The sequence below is a fragment of the Tachypleus tridentatus genome, unplaced genomic scaffold, assembly GCF_004210375.1.
Source record: "Tachypleus tridentatus isolate NWPU-2018 unplaced genomic scaffold, ASM421037v1 Hic_cluster_2, whole genome shotgun sequence".
In the NCBI taxonomy this organism is placed as follows: domain Eukaryota; kingdom Metazoa; phylum Arthropoda; class Merostomata; order Xiphosura; family Limulidae; genus Tachypleus; species Tachypleus tridentatus.
Window position 1 is genome coordinate 42,738,285 of NW_027467782.1, and position 13,047 is coordinate 42,751,331.

At 34.9% G+C, this 13,047-nt stretch overlaps 1 long non-coding RNA gene across 1 annotated transcript; it reads right to left on the reverse strand.

Moving 5' to 3' along the window:
- Nucleotides 1-1,174: 1,174 nt before the first annotated feature.
- On the reverse strand, nt 1,175-8,263 carry LOC143243100 (uncharacterized). Its single transcript, XR_013023885.1, has 3 exons — nt 8,191-8,263; nt 1,520-1,627; nt 1,175-1,368 (listed from the first exon to the last, which is right to left on the reverse strand). It is a non-coding gene; the product is annotated as an uncharacterized LOC143243100 (long non-coding RNA).
- Nucleotides 8,264-13,047: the final 4,784 nt, after the last annotated feature.

Genomic DNA, 13,047 nt, shown 5'->3' on the forward strand with positions numbered 1-13,047 from the left:
ACTCACCATCATATACGAGTGGTTAATCTTTTTCGATTTTGGTTTTCAATGTAATATTTTTAAACATTTTTTTTTTATTTGAACATGCAATTTTGTGGTAATTTTAAGATGTCTTAAAATTAACACAATTCTAAATAGAGTCACATCTAAAAGATAAATCACTTGAATTATGTTTATGATTTACTCTTAAAATGATAAATCGTTTTAAGCAATACAATTTTCTGAAAGAGAGATGAATTAAAGAATGCCTTAAGAAATGCATTGAGGCTTAGTTCAGGTAAAATCCCATAGATGGCAGCAAATTCGAATTTTTTAGTTTATCGTTATTTGCATTGATCGGGCCTGATCTTTGCACTTATTTTTATCACAAAGAATTCTGCACTTCTAGCTATTATTACAGGGATATATAACTTATTCTCACCTGCCCCCTGCAGAAGGGTTCTTTTAAAATCGTCAATCGTAATTTGGTATGCGTTCATTATTACGCGTTTAGATATAAATTTGTTTGTTTGTTTTGAATTTCGCACAAAGCTAGCTATCTGTGCTAGCCGTCCCTAATTTAGCAGTGTAAGACTAGAGGGAAGGCAGCTAGTCATCACCACCCAGCGCCAACTTCTGATCTCCTCTTTTACCAACGAATAGTGGGATTGATCGTAAATTTATAACGCCCTCACGGCTAAAAGGGTGAGCATCTTTGGCGCGACCCTCAGATCACAACACACAGCTATATTGTTTATCATCCCCTTCGCGCCAAACATGCTCGCCCTTTCAGCCGTGGGGGCGTTATAATATGTCGGTTAATCCCAATATTCATTAGTAAAAGAGTAGCCCAAGAGTTGGAGGTGGGTGGTGATGACTAGTTGCCTTCCCTCTAGTCTTACACTGCTAAATTAGGGACGGCTAGCACAGATAGCCCTCGAGTAGCTTTGTGCGAAATTCCAAAACAAACAAACAAAGATACTACAAGAGAGGATGAAAGTCCCTGGTACTGCAGTAATTAGGGGTAGTATTTATAGAACGATTAAGTCACATTTCAGTTGTAGTTTATAGATCAAGAGGAAATAAGATATTTAAGAATTATGGTTCAACTACAATAGTTGCAAGTATAAAAGTACAGTCAATGTTCGTGAAGCTTTAGTTAAGTGATTTTAGATTGATAATTTACACCGGAATATCAAATTTTAAAATTTATTAATTTGCAAATAGAATAATAAAAAGTAAAAAATATATACCAAAGTAAACAATCAAATAGAATACATTAAATAGCAACCTAAATATGAACCTGGCAAACGTTTTGGGAAATTCAGTCCGCCTTTCTGATATTCAACTGTATGCAAGTGCATGATGTGCAACTGCAGGTTTCTCCTTCTAGAAATAAATAAATGAGATTACATGTATGATAAAAATCGAAGTTTAAACAAGGGATAAACGTTTAGTAATGAATGACGAAATTATATAAGTGTTTTGGGTTAAAGTTGAATTCTATACAATATGGACTAAACAGGAAGATTATACATACCTGTACACTGGCATCGATCCTCAGTTTCCGCTTTTCTATTGCACATGATGCACTCACAACCGTCTTCTTTACCACATGTGCATTTCTCGATACATGTGCATGTAGGATCTGTAAAGAGGAATGTGAAAAAAATAATTAGGTGTTATGATACATTGAACTTCACATTAATAGTTGATTATGTCAGAAACGTTACTTTGTGGTTGACGTTAAGTTAAACAACTGACACAGTTTAACTTCTGTAATCCACAATAGATTAAATCCAATAATGAAGTGTATATAGTGTGGTTTAGTTATAACACTTCGTAAAGTACAAGTCATTAAGATACGAAATATTGTTGAGATAAGAGGTGAAGGTGTGGTTTGAACTGGAAGTTTTAACCATGTTGAGACTGCTAATGAAACTTCCATTGTTTTTTTTTAGATTAAAGATGTCAGACAATAGGTTTAGCTCTTATGTCCCAGTATCACACTTAAATAAACGTGACAGCTTAAGTAGTGTTAAGCTTTCGAAATCAGTTTCAGTGGTAAATTAGGAAGTAAGTAGAAGGTGAGAAATTCCGCAAAAGTAAGAGGATTACTATTGTTCAACCACGAGCTATCTTAATACATGTTGGTAAGAGTTAGATTTGGTTAGAGGCATATGAATTAATGGTAATTCTCTATGTATATAGTTTGACTGACGTAGTTTGATAAAAGCTATTTACCTAAGTGAAAAAATGTATTAGATGATTTTGTAAACCACTTTCCATATTACATAAGACGTACCCAGATATTAAGAATAACTGACATAGCCCCTAGATAATTAGGGCTGGTTATGTTCTAAAAGGCGGTTTAGGTAATATTTGATAACACCTATAAATTTCTGGATTTTACTTCCATATAAAACCTTACAGTAAATGGTAACAGATAAGCATTTTGAGTTATGGATTCATACTATTTCATTAACGCCATTTTTATAACAACGAAATCGCATGGAAGGAAATCTTAGTATCGTTAAACAGTTAAGCCGCTAAATATGAATATTCAGATTCATATAATTCAAAGATATCTCTAGTAGTTATTTATAGAAGGAATACGTTTGTTTTTTGAATTTCGCGCAAAGTTGATCGAGGGCTATCTGCGCTAGCAATAAAAAAATTAGCAGTGTAAGACAAGAGGGAAGGCAGCTAGTCATCACCACCCACCGCAAACTCTTCAGCAACTCTTTCACTGACGAACAATAGGGTTGATCGTCACATTATAACGTCCCCATGGCTGAAAATGAATGTTTGGTGCAACTGGGATTCGAACCCGCGGATTACGAGCCGAACGCCTTAACACGCTTGGCCATGCTAGGCCAGTATAGAAGAAGTAGGAAACACAATTCGGTGAAATAACAATGTTTTAAGTTTCATTGAGTACATGGTAAAGATAGTGATTATCTCTGGAGTTATTTATACGTAGGCTTACCATTACTTCCAAAGCGGTACAGTTTCCGAATTTGATTATAGGTAATGAAAGTGGTATAAAGTGCTTTGATAAACTAACCAACTTCCCTGAGTTATAATGCTGTCGTAACAAAACAAAATACCGTGTAATTTATATAGTGTATTTAGAAAACGAAAGGCAAGGAACATCAAAATTTACTTAATATTTCACTGACCATTCATATGTTCACGTAAATACACGTTTTTCGAAGAAAACGTTAGTTTATTTTTTCGAATGAATTCACTTACACCGAAGTAACACATTCCGTTTATAATGCAGTGGTCGTAACTGTTGATCTCAAGGTCTAATGAATAAATCAAGTGCTATTCACTCACAACGTTAGTAGTAGTAGTAGTAGAGTATGGTAAACAAGTACATTATATAACGTTCCCCAGATTAGGTAAGAAAGCAAGTACATTATATAACGTTCCCCAGATTAGGTAAGAAAGTACGTTGATCTTTGAAACTGTTGAGAAAGTTACACATTTTTCTTCACAAGCTATTTCCTTTGCTTTCAAATTGTCGGATGTTGATCACCAGAAGGATGAACCATAAACATATTGAAATAGACAATTAGTATTGATCGAAGCAAAATTACATGCAGACGGTTTTAGAGAAGTTAAAGCAGTTTGCTGTGGTCCACTTTAGAAAGCGATTGAGGGTAGTCCGTAGCTGCTGGTCAATGTACCTCGTGTTTGACGACTGACATGAGGTGCGAAAGTCGTCGACAGAGCCCGTTTGCAATAGCGAGTTGTTCAGCGACAGCATTAATCTTTAAACTGAAAAGTGCGACACTCAAAGATACACACCTGAGGGACTCCAAGTTCCTCTAGAGAAGAATTAGAGTGGCGACACCTCGTATACTTTGAATCTCATGTCCATTAAGAGTTTAGCAAACATGGTCAAACGGCGGCCATTTTCGCAAAATGCCATACTTCCATGTTGTATCTTAGGATACAAGGATAGTGAAAGAGCTAGTTTGCTTGATCCAGCTTCTACCAGGGCACGAAGGTCGGGGTGGCATCGACCACGACCATTGTGAGACCCACGGAAACACGTAGGGCTACAACCTCCAAGGGTGTGTCGAGTGGTAAAGATAAGGTGTGCACATGCTGATTTACCAACAGTGCCACCCCTCCATGCATTCGTTCATACAGACTGTCATTTCTGTACAAATAAAAATGCCTGAAGGTGACTAATCTAATGGCAGGTTGAGAAATGTATTCTATAAGGAGAGAGAGGATGGTGGGAAGCAATTAGTGTTTTTATGTCATCCAGATTAGAATGTAACCTTCTATAGTTCCATTGTATTATGGTGGCTGTGTTGGCAATTGGGTGGAGAACCCTTCCGTTTACCACCACGTAATTTTTCTTATTCGAGGGAGGTATGGAGACCTTCATTGATTTTGCCTTAGTTCTATTGGGCAAGTCTTTGCTGTTAGGAGATTCCAGTGAACGAATGCTTGTTTTGCATCTTGGGGTGGAAGATGTATTGAAGGAAATGCATGTATCCACAAATAAAGAATGTGGGGTTTGTAGTTTGTTGGAATGTGTGTAAATTAAAGATCGGTGTTGAAGATCATTCGATTTGAATACGTATGGATGTTCAGAGGTAAGAACAAAAGTAGGATTAGTGAGAGCCAGTGCAATTGAGGCAATTAGGGACAGTTTACGTTAGTAGGCATCATGGTCCTTGTTACTACAACTAGCACGAGTCAGGGAACCACGACATGAAGTCTTTCAATGACTGAACCTCCGATATTGGAAACAGAAGGTTTGGTATATATGGTCGTACCCTGGTATTAAGATAACCTGTTATGATAGTGCCAGGTGGACGTGGGGATGGAAGTGCAAGAACAAGGATATTTGTCAGCATTATAATTCCATCTTTGCAAATGGAGATGGACCTCACTGTAGAAACTCCTTTAGCAGAGACACCGGCGAGAATTTGACTCTTTGATGTTTCTCAATTCTCAACAATAATTCTTCATGATGAATTTAAAGTAGCACGAGGTGTAACCTCAATAGGCATATCCTCAATTACCTTTGAATGCAAGAGGAGTTCACCGTGTTGCAATGGGATCTTACCACCATTAATGTCACTAGATTGGAGCTTATTTAGTGACTTGCTGACCATCAGGTTCATTCTGAATAAAAGACATTTGGCTTAAAGGCGTCTGAAAGAGAACGTAGATATAGAAAATGGAGGTAGAGCAGGTGGTAAGGATTGCTGCTCAGAATCTTCAAGATGTGTTCGTTTACCTTGAGACAGTGTTCCACTATTTGAAGTTTTTAGTTAGAAAATTCAATTATAGAGGGAAATTTCTGTGGCCCCTGAACCCACCCACCATGGAGCCCTGTAACGGGACGTACTACAACGTCAAACAACGTCACTTGACCAACGCCAGAGTTTGGTAAGCACTATACTCAAACATCAGTATCAGATAAAATGTTTACTTCACCTGATAAAAACATCCAACACTGGTACTTGGTTGACCCTAGTCCAAGTGGACCAGCCGACTGTCCTAAGGGGGGGGGGAAATATCGCAAGGCCACCCATCTATAGGTGTAAAGGCCAACGAGGTGTGTTAGAGGAGGACACACCAACCATGAGGATCTTATCTTTTCATTTCACGAATTGCCACGCACGGGAAACATGCGGGTGGATGTGTAAATACTGAACTTTCCTTGGGTGGTCCTCTCACTAAAGGGAAGAAATCCATACCGAGGAGAAATATTTGTGGAAGGTTATTTGTTACATCAACTACACACGTTGTCCCCCTTTATTATTTATACTTCTAAGCTTGGACTAGTTCTCACAACAATAAGAAAAAAACGTGATAAGTCATGTTAGTTTGTTTAAGTGGACACCAAGCAATTCGACGAGATTTCTGACGTCACTCAAGGAATCGACTGGAAGTGTAGAAGAAATACAATTTTACTCTGGGAAGGAAAATTGCACGTAGACACGTATAATTGGCAGGTTACCGATTTGAAGCATCGGCTGCAGGTGAAACGAATTATGACTGCATCTATTTAATGTCTTCGAGGAAGGAGTAATCGAATTACAAATAACCTTCATTATTCGTTTTGGTAGAACGGATCTTTGGTTCAAACATAGTTACGAAAAGCAGTCAACATTTGAAAGCTGATGTTGATAGAACTGTGATAAGCGAAGGTTGCTCTTTGGTAGCTTTTAACAAAAGCATCGTCAGGCAGTTTGAAGAACACATCAAGTCGAACTATGGAGTGAGTAGCTGCATGTTTAGTAGTAAGGTTTTGTTCGAGAGGTCACCATAAATGAAAACAAACAGTATAGATAAATAATGCAAACATTTGATTTTGTCTTCCTCGTCAAAATTTCATATTTGTATGAAATTCACTGTTAAATGTGCAAGTTCTTGCACCAGCTTTAGACATTGACTAGAATTTCTAAAATGAAAGAACGAAATTAATTCAACATGTACCAATTTACACATGTGGTAAATACTGTAAAGAAAGTGGAGCAAATACACTTCCAGAAAAGAAAGATTTCCATAAAGGTATCGATCACAGCTTCTGCAGCGGCAGTTACTTAAATAAGTACGGTTCAAGTTATCCGAATTTCGGATAAGGAGTTTGCAATTTGAATGTTACAGCAATATCGCTTTATTTACCCATTAACTAAAATGAAGAATTGGGAACACACAAGCTTGGTCTGTATGCAGATCTACATTTTGCATGAATCCTTTCTAGAATTTATAATCTTTGATCTAAGACCGAGTCAACCGGCACAAAGTAATAAACCGGACGGGGCATCAGGACAGACCCCTAAAGTGGAGAGGTATGGCAAGACTTTATGCGTATTACACTATTATTGTTGGTGCAATGATACTGCTATTTTTAGCAGTGTTGTTACCATGTTACTTAATATCGATTTGCGTTACGTTACATGTTAAAGTGTGCAGTCGATATTAACCGAAAGCACTTGTAGTCTTGAAATAAGTTTTAGTTACGAAGTAGAATGAAGGTTCAGTAGACGTATACAAGGTAAGGGGGTTCACCCTTTATAGGAGGGTAAAAGTTGAAAACCGCTACATTTAAAAACAAGAAATTAAAAACCCAAGAGAATATTAAAATGTTATAAACCAGAGAGATTAGAATTTAAATAGCTCGTGCTAGTTACGTAAACGGTTGTTAATAGCTGCCCATGTATTAAGAAAACATTTCGTACCTTCACACTTGCAACTTTTTAGTTTCGTCTTTCTTGTTGCACGTGGTGCACTGACAACCGTGTTCTTTGCCACACGTGCATTGTTTGATGCACGTGCACATTTGATCTTCATGGAAGAGAAGACAAGTAGAACATAAGTAAGGTATGAATGCTACACAGATTTATAGTATTAGAAGTACAAGTTAATTCATTATTACTCATGTAATGAAACGTTTTCTTGTTCGCTGTTTACAAGTAATATACATGTAAACACTTGTTATTGTGTAGTAGTTACAATACATATTAACCCACAATTCGTTAAGTAAATCACTACACTTACAGCCAGCTCTTGTCACAAAAAGCAAAATAAGAAACAGGTTGTATGTAATAGATAAAACATTTAAATATAAATAATGCAAGTGGTGAAAATTGGGAGTTTAACATTTAATTACATTTTAAAAAGTTTGGTTAAAATTAAGGTTTATGTTTAGCTTAAAGGTACAATAAATGGTCGCCGGTAGTACAGCGGTATGTCTTCGGATTTACAATGGTAAAATCAGGGGTTCAATTCCCCTAGCCGAATCGGCAGATAGCCTGATGTGACTTTGATTTGAGAAAACACATACAAGTTTCAATAAAATATATAATTGGTAGTGTTACAAATAGATATAGTAGGTTTACTATCATTGCAAGTAATCGAGTGAATCGTAAGAAAAGCTTAAACCCAACCAAACCTATTTATGTTGATATTTCACATTAAAGATAAACTTTAAGTACTATTTATAAAGTTTTGTTTATTACTACATCACCCTTACTTCACATATCCAAAATACTTCACAAACATTATCCAAACCAGTGTGACATACACAACATCACCAACATTTATTTACTCATGTCTACAATTTGTTTCTCAACTCCCCCTACTTGTTTATAATATTATTTAACATACACTCAAATACCTAATATATACATCCTCATTATTATTTACAGCACAACATAAACTAGACCCCACCTCCACATTTACAAGTTGTGTCCGTCATTATTGTCACTAGTAAAACACTATCTCTTCTGCTTCTAACTGTAATTTCCGTCTAACCTGCCTGTGGTGGAAGTTTTTATTTGCATCGAGAAAAATATTCGTGTGCAAAATGACCAACAACGAACCGTGTGTTATATCTAACCAATTATCATGAACAAACATGTTCTAATTACTATAAACAGTAATGTAGTGTGTTATATCTAACCAATTATCATGAACACACATGTTCTAATTACTATAAACAGTAATGTAGTGTGTTATATCTAACCAATTATCATGAACAAACATGTTCTAATTACTATAAACAGTAATGTAGTGTGTTATATCTAACCAATTATCATGAACAAACATGTTCTAATTACTATAAACAGTAATGTAGTGTGTTATATCTAACCAATTATCATGAACAAACATGTTCTAATTACTATAAACAGTAATGTAGTGTGTTATATCTAACCAATTATCATGAACAAACATGTTCTAATTACTATAAACAGTAATGTAGTGTGTTATATCTAACCAATTATCATGAACAAACATGTTCTAATTACTATAAACAGTAATGTAGTGTGTTATATCTAACCAATTATCATGAACAAACATGTTCTAATTACTATAAACAGTAATGTAGTGTGTTATATCTAGCCAATTATCATGAACAAACATGTTCTAATTACTATAAACAGTAATGTAGTGTGTTATATCTAACCAATTATCATGAACACACATGTTCTAATTACTATAAACAGTAATGTAGTGTGTTATATCTAGCCAATTATCATGAACAAACATGTTCTAATTACTATAAACAGTAATGTAGTGTGTTATATCTAACCAATTATCATGAACAAACATGTTCTAATTACTATAAACAGTAATGTAGTGTGTTATATCTAACCAATTATCATGAACACACATGTTCTAATTACTATAAACAGTAATGTAGTGTGTTATATCTAACCAATTATCATGAACAAACATGTTCTAATTACTATAAACAGTAATGTAGTGTGTTATATCTAGCCAATTATCATGAACAAACATGTTCTAATTACTATAAACAGTAATGTAGTGTGTTATATCTAACCAATTATCATGAACAAACATGTTCTAATTACTATAAACAGTAATGTAGTGTGTTATATCTAGCCAATTATCATGAACAAACATGTTCTAATTACTATAAACAGTAATGTAGTGTGTTATATCTAACCAATTATCGTGAACAAACATGTTCTAATTACTATAAACAGTAATGTAGTGTGTTATATCTAACCAATTATCATGAACAAACATGTTCTAATTACTATAAACAGTAATGTAGTGTGTTATATCTAACCAATTATCATGAACAAACATGTTCTAATTACTATAAACAGTAATGTAGTGTGTTATATCTAACCAATTATCATGAACAAACATGTTCTAATTACTATAAACAGTAATGTAGTGTGTTATATCTAACCAATTATCATGAACAAACATGTTCTAATTACTATAAGCAGTAATGTATCTAAATATCTCATATAACTGGTCTGAACTTGAAAAATAAAGTTTAAAACTAGTTCACTGTAATATCTACTATTGGTAATAAAAACACAAGTAATTACACAAGTTAGGTGTAACGGTTTCTTAATGTTTTCTATCTTCTGGTGTTTAAACTTAAACATTATAGTAATACCTCATGTCCACAACATCGGTGGTAAGATTGTAGGCTCTAAACGCTTAAAATCGTATTTGAATACAAACAAACCCAAAACATAATGTAATAACTAAAACACAAAATTAAAAGGATGAAAGGTACAATGTAAGTGTCAACTGATGTTAATAAATTGTTAAATGTCTTACGTCAGATTTATAATTTAATTTATTAACAATATTCCAGTTACCAAGATCCAATCAATTGGTCTAAGATGTAAGAAAAGCTCTATTGTTAATAATTGATACATAAAACTGGTTTATATATAATGGTGACTAGCTAATTAAAATCATTCTTTGATTTTGTTACTCAGATCAGTAAATTATTGCAATCTCAAAACGCCGACTTTATCAGCTGTATTAAAAATTGGTTTGTTTTTGTTTGTTTTTCTTTTAGCAAAGCCACAAAGGCTATCTGCTCAGCCCACCGAGGGGAATCGAACCCCTGATTTTAGTGTTGTAAATCGGGAGACATACCGTTGTACTAGCGGAGGGCTTAAAAATTGGTGGACTTGTCATTGCACACTTTTAACATCATAACGTTTCCCCACACACTTTCCACTTTATCACATAAAAGTGCGAGATCTTAAAAACTAAAGTTTGAGGTTTGATTCTTCTAGTGTCCAGGTTTGTACTTATATTAAACAGACAAACTGTTCTCATTTCTGTTTATCAAACAAGACTGTCATTAACCCTATTCTTTGTTAGAATCATTGGTTTAGGTGTTTTTTTTTTATTTAAACATTTGGAATAAACCGTGGTCATTTTATGCCCGATAGTTTTCCTTTGAAGAACGGAAAAGAAACGCAGGTAACGCCCAGTGTTTGTGTCCACATATGGACGTAGTTTCACCAGATCACCTAATGTTGTTGATTTGGTCACATGTACAAAGACTGATGAATTTTTATATTTAAAAACGGCTCGTTTGGGTTGAGGAAATATTTTACATAGAAGAGCGAACAACGTTTCGACCTTCTTCGGTCATCGTCAGGTTCACAAAGAAAGAGGTAACTGACCGGAAGCTTACCACATGTTTGAAAGGGGTTGTGTAACTGAGTGTCGGAATGTAGAGGGCGATGTTAGATGTTTGAATATATAATTTTATTTATTTTATTATATTAATATAGGTATAATGGCGTTCCTTTATATTGGTTTATTTTGGGTTTAAGTTGTTGTATAAGTAAGGCTTCTTTAATTTTGCGTTTGTTTATGTTTGTTTCTTTATTTAGTATTTAAGTGTTTTCTATCGTTATGTTGTGTTTATTTGACTTGCAGTGTTCGAAAACGTGTGAAGGCGACTTTTTATGTTCTTTGAATCTGGTTTCCATTTTTCTACTTGTTTCTCAATATAGAAGTCGTGGCAGTTATCACATTGTATTTTGTAAATAATGTTGGTGTGGTGTTTGTCAGTGTAGTTTTTACATAGTATAGACCTCAGTTTTGTGCCTGGTTTTTGAATAAATTTGGTATTAACTGGAATGTCATATTTTGTTACTAATTTTTGCCAAATATTGGTATTTGTTTGCTGATGTCAGGAATATATGGTATACAGCAGTATATGGTTTCGTGATTTTTTGATTCGTGACATATATTTACTTTAGTTGGTTGATTTTGCTTTCTGTCTAGGTGTGTGCGTATAATGTTTTCTACGGTTTGAGGGGGAACTTATTGATGTTGATGAAGTATTGTTTTATTTTGTCTAATTCATCGTTAATTTTATCTGGTGAGCATAGTTTTATGGATGTGTTTATTTGGTTTCTTAGTATGTTGAGTTTTTGTTTTGTTTCATGTGCTGAGTCCCAAGGAATGTATAGTCCAGTATGGGTGATTTTTCGGTGGATTTCTGTTTTGAATTGTGTGTCGGTTCTTGTAATTTTGAGCTTAAGAAATGATATTTGATTGCTTTCTTCCTGTTCACATGTGAAGTTAATGTTGGGATGTATAGAGTTAATGTGATTGAAAAAATTAAGTATGTGTTCTGTAGATTTGAATCCCGCAACCGTGTCATTTACATATCTGTACCAGTATAGTGGTGGATGTAATGCTGTGTTAATTGCTTGTGTTTCAACTTGTGTCATAAAAATATTGGCTAGAACGGGTGATACTGGGTTGCCCATGCTTAGGCCATTTGTTTGTATATAGTTTTGGTTGTTGAACATGAAGTTTGTCTTTATCGTTGTGAATTCTATTAGGGTTGCTAACTGGTTACTGGGAATTTCTATGGTTGGGTTAGGGTCTCTTATATAGAGTTCTAAGGCTATCTTGCAGGCTTCAGTGGTTGGAACTTCTGTAAAGAGGGATATAACATCGAAACTGGCCATTAAGGCTTTATGATTAAGTTGATTTAGATTAGACTTGAAATTAAAAGAGTCTTTGATGAATGAGCTGGCTGATGTTACATATTTGGAGAATGCCCATGCTATGTATTTACCAAGATTGTAATTAAACGATTCATATGTGGACATTATTGGTCGTAATGGACAATCTGGTTTATGAGGTTTGAGGATGCCGTATATTTGTGGTGTGCGTGAGTCGGTTTTACGTAGGTAGGAATAAAGTGTTTGTGAAATTGTGTTGGCTTTTTTCATTTGTAGTAGTAATTTGTTCAGTTGCGTCTCGTGTGTCTTTGTTGGATTTGTGTGTATTGGTTTAAATTTATTCGTGTCTGATAGGATGTTATTCATTTTTTGGATGTATTCATTCGTGTTCATTATGACTATAGCGTTACCTTTATCTGCTTTTAGAATTTTTATGTTTTTGTCTTGTTTTAGGTTTTTAATGGAATTAATATCTCTTTTTGTAAGGTTGTTTACCTTACAAAGGCACTCTCTTTAATGCTCATGACGAAGCAACCGGAAGGGCGATAGACTTGCCCTCCCAATGTCTTTTCTTTTCTCATATGTCTACTCAACAATACAAAGAGCATTTTCAAAATCTTCCGAGTCTACCTAGAACGACGTCGAAGGGGTCTACAGAGTCCATACCCGTAGTAAGGGAAGATGTTGTGAGGGTTAATGGAGTCGAGGGTGGAGTTACCAACTTCCATGCTTCCCCTATTCCTTTAGTTCATTCTTCGAATTTGCCAGTTGATGTGACATGTTCTGAAATAAGTAAGATGGTGCAGTGGTTATC